Source organism: Ambystoma mexicanum, chromosome 3q (genome assembly GCF_040938575.1).
Source record: "Ambystoma mexicanum isolate Mex_15411 chromosome 3q, UKY_AmexF1_1, whole genome shotgun sequence".
Taxonomy (NCBI): Eukaryota; Metazoa; Chordata; class Amphibia; order Caudata; family Ambystomatidae; genus Ambystoma; species Ambystoma mexicanum.
In genome coordinates, this window is record NC_090926.1 from 754,970,807 (window position 1) to 754,983,815 (window position 13,009).

At 47.1% G+C, this 13,009-nt stretch overlaps 1 protein-coding gene across 1 annotated transcript in view; it reads left to right on the forward strand.

Annotated features, from left to right (window-relative positions):
• Positions 1-377: 377 nt before the first annotated feature.
• Positions 378-13,009, forward strand: part of UNC13D (unc-13 homolog D) — a 2,023,528-nt gene continuing 2,010,896 nt past the window's right edge. Inside the window, exon 1 of the mRNA XM_069654742.1 lies at positions 378-505. The gene's annotated coding sequence lies outside the window, so the exon portion shown is untranslated. The remainder of the gene's footprint in view (positions 506-13,009) is intronic.

Genomic DNA, 13,009 nt, shown 5'->3' on the forward strand with positions numbered 1-13,009 from the left:
CCCAGCCTGCCAATGCCTTGTGCATACCTACTCCTTCAAATGCAAGTTCTCTTATCGTGGAAACCTAAGAGGTTATTATAAAAGTCACACAAAACATCTCTTCACTTCTGACAAGGGAGACCGTGGGCTCTCTGTGGGGGTCGGGGGAGAGGTGTATTTAGGGGTGTGCACTTTAAAACGCCTGTTCTCCAAGTAATGGTAGGGGCTCGCTCGGCACAGAGTTCTACTGTCTGTGGAGACTCTTCGCGGCCTGCTGTGAGCGCTTCCTCGGCAGAGGGCGCGGCTCTGTGTCGTCTCTCGGTCTCTGCGGTCTGTCTCCCTGTAAAAGCTCGGAACCTGCCGCAATCTTTGCATAATCCCCGCCTCAGCCTCCCACGGGCAACTTCTTGGAGTTAAAATAGACAAAGGGGAAGTGTGTCCAGTGGAGAGGAGCGTGCACCGGCGGCACCACCGGCGGCATCTGCGCAGGGGCCGGCGGACGGACAGGAGAAGCCAGGACACACAGGTGACAGTCAGTCAGGCCGGAGTGGTGGGCGGGGTCCCGGAAGGGTGGGTCTACGTGCTCCTAGCAGCAGCGAGACAACAGGTCGGCGCATGGCCCCTCACTCTGCTGGCAGACAGCAGGGCATGTAATTAAGTGCATGCCCAAGGCAGGAGAAGAAATCAAGGCAAGTGGGCGGTGCTGCCTCTGTGACCCACGGTGCGCGAGAGACCTGGGTGGGTGGGCCTGCGAGGCCGGGGCTAGTGGATTTCTCTCGGACTGAGCCAGACGGCAAAAGATCAGTGAAAGCCTGACTGTGAAGGCACCAGTGCAGGCGGGTGAGATGTCATTCCTGCAATCCCCAGATGTGTATAGTCTCTGTTCTTTCCTGATTGCCGACAGAAATACAAGCACCCCCCTTCCTCGGGCCTCTGTGCTGCATTCCCTGGTCACTCTCTCGGTGTGTCTCTCACTTCACAGTCCCCTACAGGCGCAGACTCAGTATCTGGCGAGGGCAAGTTCCGCTCCACCTGCCAAATTCAAACTAAAGCCATACATTGCGAAGAAAGAGGCCTTCCCGTGGCTCCTCGCCTGGTCATCTCCTCCTAGCGCAGATCATCCTCTGCCAGGGCAGCACAGGCAGATCTCAGGGGGAGGGTGTAGGTGTTTTGGCACTTAGTGCCAGAGATGAATTTGTAACTTGAGCGCTTGAAGAACCAATGTGCATCTTGGCATTTCAAGGAGATATGGAGATACCACTAAGGAGACGCGGTCCATCATCTTGGTCCCTTATGTTGCATGGCGTCCCAGAAATGGCGACCTTCTGAATTTTTGGAAGCATAAGTATGGGGAATGGTCTCTACTGTTCCATTCATGGCCCCACTAGAAGTGGAAGATAACATGAAATCCGTGGGGAACCACACCAGTTTGAAGCTGAAAGCTTAGACGAGAAGATCAGGCTATTCAATGTCGTTCACTCCCATCGCTACCCGTAGGGTTCGAAATTAAACAGGGGGGTAATATGTGTCAAGCGCTGATGTAAGCTTATAGGGTTACGGTGATCCCAACTGCCTTGTTTGGAGCCAAACTCTGGGCAGATACAGATAGCAGAGGTATGGATTACTTAGTGGGCCATATACGCCTCGGTCGATCCAGGACAACTCCATTAAACCTCATTTTGAATGCACTTTGCCTAGACTCCCTGGCCATGTTATATAATCTATGGTGGCGGACATGTATTGGTACGGTTTGGCTCACAGAGGGGCAATCTCTGTTAACCTTACTGTGAAATATATCATTGAATGCTTCATATAAGGGAACACAAGTGTACATTAAAAAAGGTGTATCATTATTAAACCTGTTAGGAATGGATATTTCCCTTTTGCTAATTACCGCCTGCATGGTAAAGCTGTGAAAGAGAAACTATTCAAACTCGATAAATAAGGCACTTATAATCTTAATGTTAATGTTAAAGGATATTGGTACCGCGCACTATCACCACCGGAGCGCTCCCCTGTCGCGCTGGTGGATCTGCAAGGGAAAGGGGGTGGGGTGAGTTAGTGGGACCAATCGGGAAAACTGCAAGAGAGCAGTGATGTGCTGTTGGCAGCTTTAGTTTGGTTAGCACCATTCGATGAGCTTAGGTGTGCTTTTCGGTTGGTAGCCGTGGTTTCCTGTTGTGCAGAGCTATGTGTGATTTGTGATTTGTTCAGTTGTTGCGGTGTAGTGAAGTTTGTGCGGTTTGCTGTGCTTTAGGGGTGTGGTAGTGTTTGGTTAGAGTTTAAGAGATGTATGCAGAAGGGTGAGATTGTTAGTGGGTTGGTTAGTGGCCTCGCTATCTAGATGTGGTATAGGCTAAATTCCAAATTCTTTCTAGATGTGGCACGTGAATATCTCCACATTTCTATCTAAATGCAGTATCAGCTAATATTCACAATCCTGTCTGGATGTGACCCAAACTAATATTCACTATTATATCTAAATGTGGTATTGGCTAACATTCACAATCCTGTCTAGAAGTAATGCAAGCTAATCTCATTTGGCTGGCGGGCTAGTTTATAAGGTGGAGTTGATTGAAGGATGGTTGTCTTGTGAGCATGAGGAAGAAGTTAAACAGTGTGTATCATCTATCCCGGCAGCCATCTTTGAGGGATTTTCTTCAAGCGACCTGCAAAGTTATCTACATAATTAATTCACCTGAGGAGGTCTTCGATAGCACCAGATTCTGTAAAGGCTCTTGTCAGGTGGAGATGGTCAAATATCTAATCACTGCTGGTTCATTGCTTAATGATATTAGGGTATTGTGTTGTTTCGCTGACACAAGTTGTTTCAATATAATTATTTATGAAAAATGTACATCGAAAAAACTCATCAAAATATATGGGGATGGGTAAAGGATTAAAAGAGGTGTGGAGGGATTGGGGAAACAGTATAGGGAAATAGGAGGTTTGGGTGACCCCCCCCAAAATAAAAACAAAGATGATTTTTTTTCGATTTAGGTTTTTAGTAAAACAATACATTGGAAAAAACGTGTTTGGGCAAAGGGACATAGAACCAATATTAGATATGATTGATGAGGAAGGACAGTTCTGGCTGATCTGCATGCAGAGGGCAGGGGGTTAGACCCTTGAATTTACCCTTCCACACCTGTGTAGTTATAGAGGCAAATAGCAAATGGCCACCAGGTGGTGACATTTCCCTGAAAACGCACACTCCAGACAATCAAACACTTTCCCCAAATATTCTAGGATTGGACGTAATAATATATAATTATACCCCTCCTAGAATATTTGGGTAAAGAATTGTAGGGGTCAGGAAAAGAAGTCACCTACCTGGTGATTTTTTCACTGTAACATTATCACATGGAACCTCTTACTCACCGCAAGACATTCCATATATACTCATAGACTCTCTCAACAATCGCAATCTATCTCTAACCTTCAAAACAGCACACACCCATGTGTCTGACCTCTCTTGGGCTGCTTAGTCGAGCCTTGCCAGCCACCCAAGTCCTAGAACGGCAACATGCACACATGCATCTCTTAAATTAAACTGCCTAGAATTTCCAACCACATTGACTACGGTCACCAAGGGCGTTCAACCGAGGAAAAGCGCATAGAGGCCACACCAAATAATAATAATAAAAAAAAGTCTTCCAAAAGCACTATATGAATAACCAGATACAATGCAATACAATATATATATATGTCTTGCAGTTGCCATGATATTCCCCTGCTTACATAATCAGCAAAGTCTTTTAGCCGGGGGCTCCCCTCGCCTGTGGCATATCACCTCCGCAGTTGGTTTATCCTGAAGAGCATAGCATATCTTCTTCAAGAACGATCAGGAAAACCTTTGACATATGATTGCTTAACCATAAAAGAAGGTAAACATTTGATGTACGCCTTTGCCAGTATCTTAGTGGCCACGGAGCATGCATTCATCTCCCAGTCTTTCAATGAACCTTCTTTTTTATTTCATGCACAATTTGGTTTTTAGGCAAGACTAACATATCTGGGCATTGCTTCATTACAGATCCCTAGTAGGGAACCCGTACTAGCATTTTCTAAAGTTACATAGAAACAAAACTCTTGGTCCTTGCCATAGAAGAACTTGACATACATCCAAGCATGTATAATCAATGGGTGTATCATTGGCTAACCCAAGGGACACTTTCCACTACTTCCTCTCCAATGGAGCCCCCCCACCCATTGGAAGTGTCCAACCAGCAGCCCAAACCATGCAGGTCTGCCAGGATGATTTGTGGCACTGAGGAGGAGCCTCCATAATGATATGATATTTATAACGCGCTTAGTACCCAGCGGTTTCTAAGCGCGGACCCGGGGATCGAACCTGTGTTACTTCATGTTGTCTTGCTTAGGCAAGCACGTTGCCACTGAGCTATCCTCCCACCATGTTGATCAAAGCGCCCAAGGCCACTCATTGTTCTAATTGCCTTGACACTTCTCAATTCATTTACATTTGCTAACGAAAGATACCCATTTTATTCACCCCCCATGTAAGATAAATTGCCTGCTGTCCCCGGGGTTGAAGAATCCAAGTGCCATCTAAACGATGAGTGCTTCCTTTTTGAAGTAAAGCGGAATACCTTCGATTGTGTAGGATTTCATTGTAAGTTATGTTTTATTGCAAAGCTATTCATTGCATAAATGCTTCCTTTGAGCCCCACTGCTAAGTAGTGCAAAAGAACTATGTCATCAGCATAGGCCACATAATTAAGATGGTGGATACCCTTCTTGGGGGGGAAATTATTAATACTGCCTAGGACCCCACCCACGCTGTATTACGTATATGTGCAGTTGTTGTATTGCCTCAACTTTTTCATCTTTTTATTGAAGATTTGGGCGTTGTCTAGGCAGGATTTAATTTGGGATCCCACTGTAACAATGTGATGGTTGACAGCGTTTGAGGGAGGGGCAGGGTGACGTTTAGTTGTTGCAGCTGAAGGTGGGAGGATTTCATAATTGTGTTGACCTGCAGTCTACCCAGAGTCAGGGGAAGGAGGTGTCTCTGAGATTTGAGATGCCTGATGTATAGCGGAGGCTCTCGGATGGGATGCCACCAGCCCCCCCATGCACACAACGTATTTTACACTCCAGAGCATTAGACGGCAAAGGGTCGGTGTACAGCATGAATATGAGGTGGTGTGTGGAAGGATTTGCAAACAGCAAAAAGGGGGGAGAAGAAACTTGTTGATAGAGAGCAGGTTGTCCCAGGGGGACTCCACAATTAAGTTAGAGATTTGGGGAGGTTCAGCTGGGGTGGGCTCTGAGGAAAGAGCAGAAATATGAATACGCACCTGGTTACACGATGGCCACAGAGTTTGTGCAAAAGAGCTGGCCGAGGGAATGGACAAGTGCCAAACACAGCAGAAAGGGGGTGAGTACAATAAATAGAGCAGTCCCTTGTCTCCTGATCCTATGAACTCACTCCAGACTGTGGTATGTTTGGCCTGTTTGGGGTGCATGCCCTGAAGGCAGGATCGATGTCCTACTTCTTGGGAGCAGCCAGGCATCTGAAGTATTCAATACAAGGACCAGGTTGGGTATTTCGGCACTAGGAAGCTGTTTCAATGGGGGTTTATAGATCATTTTCAGGATTTGGTTCTTAAGCGTTGCATATATAGTGGAAGATGCCACATGTGTATGCATACACCCCCCTTTTAGGGATGTCTTTATTCCATCCTTTTGTATCTTTCTGGCATTGTGATTTGCTGAAAGGTAAGGATTCAGTCTCATCCTTGGATGCAATTGGTTGCCTCCACTATCAATTTAATGGAAGGAGGTCCAGACAACCGAGGCTTGCCTGAACAATATTTGTTTTGTTTTGCTTTTTTGTTTGACGTGTGTGCTTGTTTTAAGTACTAAAATGATTATTTAATACTGTACCTGACATACAGTTAAAAGCACTGGTGTTGGCAATGTTTGTTTAGAAATGTGGGTAATAGTGGCATGTTTGCATGCAGCAGAGAAGGAATTTAATTCAGAGGGGGCATCAAGGGTATCCTCTTTCTTACTTACGCCCTTTAATTGCCCCATGTAAATGTGTTTCCACTGTATTGAATGAAGATTACCCAGGCTTATAGCGCCGGGAGTTTTGATTCTATTAAAGACACAGAGGCAAGCATTATGCTTAAACTCTTTAATGCCACATATACATTTTTTTCAGTAAAACAACCAACTCAACAAAACTTTCCCTGCACAGGACTACAAATCCCCAGAAGCCCTCAGTGCTCTGTAGTTTTGTGTCCATCTTCCTAAACCAATCAAAAACTAGCACACTCTTCATGTCACGTCCTGTCTGTCATGATCTCTGCTTCCAAAAGATCAGGACTTGCCCGACTCCCTTGGAAGCAGACCCATAACCCCGGTTCCGAGTGCCAGCCAGTCCCAATTGGGACCTTTTGGACCCTGTCCTGGCGCCAGTGGCACCAGGCTCATAAAGATGCCCAGTCCCAGCGCTGGAAGCGCGGGGCTCATAATGCTTGGGTGGACTTACCTGCATCAGACCATGCTGCTTACTTACCTGCCAGTTGAACCCCTGATCCTCTTCTGTTTGGGACTACTTTTCCTGTTGGGTGGGGCAGGAGCCACTCCCTAGGTTCAGAACACTGGAACTCTTCTGGAAAGCAGGAACTCTTTTCTTACCTAGGCGTGGCTGTGGAAGGAGACACCTAAGCACTACAGGAGGCTATTTAAACCACACCCGATGGATGAATCTTGCTTTGCGTTATTCTGCATTCTCTGCAGCAGAACGCTCATCGTGTCTTCTGCTTCTGATCCTGGGCCTAAGGGAACAAAGGCTTACCATCCTGGAATCCAGTCTTCAGCAGCACCTGTAAAGACAAAGAAAGAACAGGTTAGCACTACGGTCTTCAGTGGCAGCGCATCTCTTACCTGGTCCATCGGCTGTCACCAACGCCTCGCGCTGCATTCCGGCATCTGAAAGACAAAAGCTTACCAGCTCTTCGCACGCTCCGGAGGCCTTCGGCGCTGCATCCTGCATCTGAAAGACAAAAGAAGGTGCGTTTAAAGACATTGGGCAACTTTATCACTCACGTGCCATTACTCCTTCCCACGCCAAATCCAGTGGGTATTCCAGCACCCTTCAGCTTCTCTAAAGCTCCGAACTTGTACCTGCAAGATAAAAGGGACAGTTAGTGCGCATCGTGAAGCAGGCTACAAGCGCTTACTTACGTGCTTCCAGGCGCTTCTATTCCTCACGCGGGTTCGATCCTCAACTCTCATCAGCCCGCCATCCGCCATCGCCGGAACCCTGCAAAACAAGAGATATCATTACAAAAGACTTTTAAGACATTTGAAGTGCCCAGAACTTACCGTTCGTGCAGTTAACGACGGACAGCAGTCCTCTGAGGTCAAGAGGCCTGCACCCTTATCCAGTGAAGAAACTGGTTATGGCACCCTGCCCCGAGGCAGATGGAGAGCTCGGCGTTCACTTACCTAAGGTGAGGGTGTTAACCTTTGGGGTTCTACAGGAGAAGAGAAAGGGAGGAGGAGAGAGGCACCCAATAACCCCAGTTCATTAATCCCATATTTTCTATCTGCAGACATCTTACTCTTCGAATCAGACATACAGTGCACAGAGGTCCAGCCCAAAGAGCCAACCGTGTGTTACACATAACCTTTGAAGATGCGGCATTCACCCAGTCAAGACCGGCGCCTCTGCGGGAATCAGGTGAGCGTTACAAAACGCAAAGCCTATTGCAAAACTCCCACCCAGGCGCTATGGAAACCTCGGATACCGACCAGCTAGCCCAGTTACTTGGGGAACTAAGAGCAGAAGTGCATGCAGCCGGTCAGGAAACGAATGCTCTAAGAAGGGAACTGATTATTTCCAAGGAACGAACAGACGATCTCGCAAGACAATTGCTACAGTCACAAGCCAGACAAACTCCGTTACCCGCATCAGGGGCAAATCTTCCTTCAACATCCTCTACGAACCCAGTGCAGATCAACCTACCTGGGAATGTACCTCTGGCTCCGCCCGAACGATTTTCTGGTGACCCAAAGAGGTTTGCTGTATTTATTAATCAGTGCAGGTTGCACTTCTTATGCCGGCCAGCAGCCTTTCCAACTGATCAAGCTAAGGTAGCTTTCGTGCTTTCGTACCTTAGTGGCAATGCAGCAGACTGGTCGATCCCTCTAGTTAATCAAGATGATCCGGTTCTCCATGATTTTCAAGCTTTTCAGCTCAGTATGGAAAAACTGTTTGCAAGACATTCACAGGGGCAGGCCTTGGACAATGAGCTCCTTTCATTGCGACAGGGTAATCAAGACCTTTTGGCTTATATTGCGTCTTTCAACAGACTGATAGTGGAAACTCGATGGCCTGAGGACAAAAGGATTACGCTGTTTTATAGAGGTCTACGTGGAGAGCTCAAAGATGTGTTAGCCCAAGTAGTGAATCCCCCGCAAGACTGTTCGGACTATATTGACTTAGTCGTTCAAATTGACCACAGACTGCAGAACAGGAAGGCCGATCGTTCCAAGTTTGATGCTCGAGTATTTTCCAAACCACCAACTCCTACCAAAGGAGTAGACTCCGGGGAACCCATGCAAATAGGGGGCCTGAAAGGACCACTAACACAAAAGGAGCGGGAAAGGAGAAAACAGCTGCAATTATGCCTCTATTGCGGAAACTCGGGGCACTTTCTTCGAGACTGTCCGGTGAAACCAGCCAAGAAGGCAGTAGGAGCTGCAGTTACCAGGGTCACAAACTCTGAGCAGGGAAACGACCTCGCCCGACAAGAATAGAGGTCCTCTTGCCGAGCGTTAAAACCAGTTCCGTGACCTCGCATTTCGTGATACCTATGGTCCTCATTAGCCCTGAACATCCGGATCGATTACATGCGATTGAAGCTTACATCGACAGCGGTGCCATCGGCAATTATGTGGATCATGAAATGGTTTTGAGGATGAATCTGACTCTTTGTCCAAAGGCTGTAAAGGACGTCATTACTACGGTGGATGGTACGGAGATAGCCTCCGGACCAGTAACGCATACCACCCAAGAAGTGACGCTAGTAAGTCAAGATGGACACCATGAGAAGATCGTGTTCGATGTGATCAAGGCCCCTCAGTTCCAGATTATTCTAGGAATTCCTTGGTTAGAGATCCTCAGATCGATTGGCGACCAAGAACAGTTCAGTTTCCAGAATGTGTCTCTACTTGTCACCCTCGACCTGGTGTTGCACTGGCAGCAATTTCCTCGGAGGCTCCTCAGTTACCTCCTGAATACCTAGAATTCCAAGATGTTTTCCGGAAGGATCAGGCTAACTCTCTACCTCCTCATAGGTCTTATGACTGCCAGATAAACCTGATACCTGGATCTACTCCTCCTTGTAGTAGAATTTATGCCCTCACCGAGCCTGAGAATCTTCACCTCCGACAATACCTGGATCAATACCTAGCGAATGGGTTTATTCGTCCTTCCAAGTCCCCTGCTTCCTCAGCTTTGTTCTTCGTTCCAAAAAAAGAAGGGGACCTTAGAACTTGTATAGATTATCGCGCCCTGAACCAGATCACCGTTAAGAATAGATATCTGTTACCTTTGATCCCTGAACTCCTGGACCAAGTCAGAAAAGCATGCATATATACAAAGCTGGATCTTAGAGGAGCCTACCACTTGGTATGGGTAAAAGAGGGCGATGAATGGAAGACGGCCTTCCGCACCAAATAGGGGCTATTTGAATATCAGGTCATGCCTTTCGGACTTTGCAATGCCCCGGCCGCCTTTCAATATTTTATGAACGATGTCCCCAGAGAGCTCATAGATGTGTGTGTTGTTGTTTACATTGACGACATCCTCGTTTATTCTTCATCGGAAACTGAACATCGGAAACACGTGAAAATGGTCCTCGAGAGATTGCGTCAACACAAACTTTTCGCTAAGTTGGAAAAATGTGTTTTCAACGTGACTGAAGTTGAATTCTTGGGATTCATATTATCACCTAGCGGAGTGCGTATGGATTCAAAGAAGGTCGATGCAATTCTCAAATGGCCATCGCCATCCTCCGTAAAAGGTGTTCAAAGCATGTTAGGCTTGGCTAACTTTTACCTCAGGTTTATCCCCGAATTCTCTCGAATAGTCCAGCCCATCACCGCCTTGTTAAAGAAAAACAAACGTTTTGAATGGTCTACCGAGGCGGAACAAGCTTTCCAGAATTTGAAGACTAGATTTATCTCTGCACCGATCTTAAAACATCCTTGCCCAGAACTCCCCTACATCGTTGAAACTGATGCTTCGAGCCTTGCCATGGGGGCAGTTCTATCACAAAAGGACCCAGTAACCAATCAGTTGCATCCCGTGGCATTTTGGTCCCGCAAATTCTCGCCTCCTGAAATCAATTACACTATTACTGATAAGGAACTTCTAGCTATCAAGTCCGCCTTTAAGGCTTGGCGGCATTATCTTCTGGGGGCCCGACACACCGTTACTGTGATTACAGATCACCGAAACCTGCAATATTTGAAAACCGCAAAAGCTCAATCCTCTAGGCAACTCCGTTGGGCACTATTCTTTGCCGAGTTTGACTTCATAATTACCTATCGACCTGGTACAAAAAACGGTAAAGCTGATGCCCTTTCTCGGATGGGAGTGGAAGAACATTTGATCAATCCTAAACCTGTACCTATCATTCCCGAACAAAGAATTCTAGGTGTAATCGCCACACAATCCATAGAGGAAGTTAAGGATAAAGCCAGGCTACTGGTAACTCCAGCAGACATACAGAATTGGCATCTGCAGGGAAAGGACTTTACGGTGAAGGACAACCTATTATATTTCCAAGAACGGTTATACCTGCCCAGCACAGATTTACAGAAAAAGGTAATCTCTTGTTATCACGATTCTTTAATGGAAGGACATCCCGGTATGACCAAGACCTCGGAAAAGATCAAGCGCTACTTCTGGTGGCCGCCTTGGAAAAAAGATATCAGAGACTTTATAATGTCCTGTGGAGTATGCGCCCAAAACAAGAGTCAAAAGGAAAAACCAGCCGGCCTCTTACGCCCTATTGACATCCCGCCTCGCCCTTGGCATACGCTTTCTATGGACTTCATCACCGATCTACCTCCATGCTCCGGATACAATACGATCCTAGTAATCGTGGACCTATTCTCCAAGATGGCGCATTTCATTCCACTCAAAGGCTTACCAACAGCAGCAACTCTGGCCCGAGAATTTCTCGAAAACATCGTCTGACTGCACGGTTTTCCTTCAGTTCTAATTTCGGATCGAGGTAGTGAATTTATTTCTCATTTTTGGCAAAGTTGCTGTCGGTCGGCTCAAATTGATGTGAGACTTTCGACCAGCCACCACCCTCAAACCGACGGACAAACCGAGAGGACCAATCAAACTCTGGAACAGTGTTTGCGCTGCATGCTACAACAAACTGAAAAAACTTGGAAAGCTATCCTTTGGATAGCCGAATATGCCTACAATAACTCTGTACACTCGGGAACTGGGAAGACCCCGTTTTTTCTTTTATACGGTAGTCACCCTCGAACCTCGGAGTTGGATCCACTCCAAGATCTTGGAACACCAGCAGTAGACCACCTGCATTCTACAATCACCCAAGCCTTTAAGGAAGCCGTTTCTCACCTTCAAAGGGCTAAAGAACAATACAAGAAAGGAGAAGACCAACATCGGAAGGAAGCCCCCCAATATCAAGTAGGAGATCAAGTCTGGTTATCCACCAAATATCTACCTCTAAAAGGACCACGCACATTCAACCCAAGATACCTTGGTCCCTATTCCATCACTACCATAGTAAATCCAGTAGCGGTCAAGTTGGACTTGCCCCCTCACATGAAGATACATCCAGTCTTCCACGTCTCTCTATTAAAACCCGTGCAACCTCAAACCCGACTAACTACATCTCCAAAACCTATTCTAGTTGATGGAGAACTCGAGTTTGAAGTCAAAAGCATCCTGGATTCCAAGATCTCCAAATCTAAACTATTTTACCTGATTGACTGGAAAGGCTACGGTCCCCAAGAAAGATCCTGGGAACCTGCAGAATATGTCCACGCGCCTCGTCTAATCAAAAGATTTCATCGAACATTTCCTAACAAGCCCAAACCCCCGGAGAAGCCCGGTTTGGCAGGGGCCTTGAGTGGGGGTGCTGTCATGATCTCTGCTTCCAAAAGATCAGGACTTGCCTGACTCCCTTGGAAGCAGACCCATAACCCCGGTTCCGAGTGCCAGCCAGTCCCAATTGGGACCTTTTGGACCCTGTCCTGGCGCCAGTGGCACCAGGCTCATAAAGATGCCCAGTCCCAGCGCTGGAAGCGCCGGGCTCATAATGCTTGGGTGGACTTACCTGCAGCAGACCATGCTGCTTACTTACCTGCCAGTTGAACACCTGATCCTCTTCTGTTTGGGACTACTTTTCCTGTTGGGTGGGGCAGGAGCCACTCCCTAGGTTCAGAACACTGGAACTCTTCTGGAAAGCAGGAACTCTTTTCTTACCTAGGCGTGGCTGTGGAAGGAGACACCTAAGCACTACAGGAGGCTATTTAAACCACACCCGATGGATGAATCTTGCTTTGCGTTATTCTGCATTCTCTGCAGCAGAACGCTCATCGTGTCTTCTGCTTCTGATCCTGGGCCTAAGGGAACAAAGGCTTACCATCCTGGAATCCAGTCTTCAGCAGCACCTGTAAAGACAAAGAAAGAACAGGTTAGCACTACGGTCTTCAGTGGCAGCGCATCTCTTACCTGGTCCATCGGCTGTCACCAACGCCTCGCGCTGCATTCCGGCATCTGAAAGACAAAGGCTTACCTACTCTTCGCATGCTCCGGAGGTCTTCGCACTGCATTCCGGCATCTGAAAGACAAAGCTTACCAGCTCTTCGCACGCTCCGGAGGCCTTCGGCGCTGCATCCCGCATCTGAAAGACAAAAGAAGGTGCGTTTAAAGACATTGGGCAACTTTATTACTCACGTGCCATTACTCCTTCCCACGCCGAATCCAGTGGGTATTCCA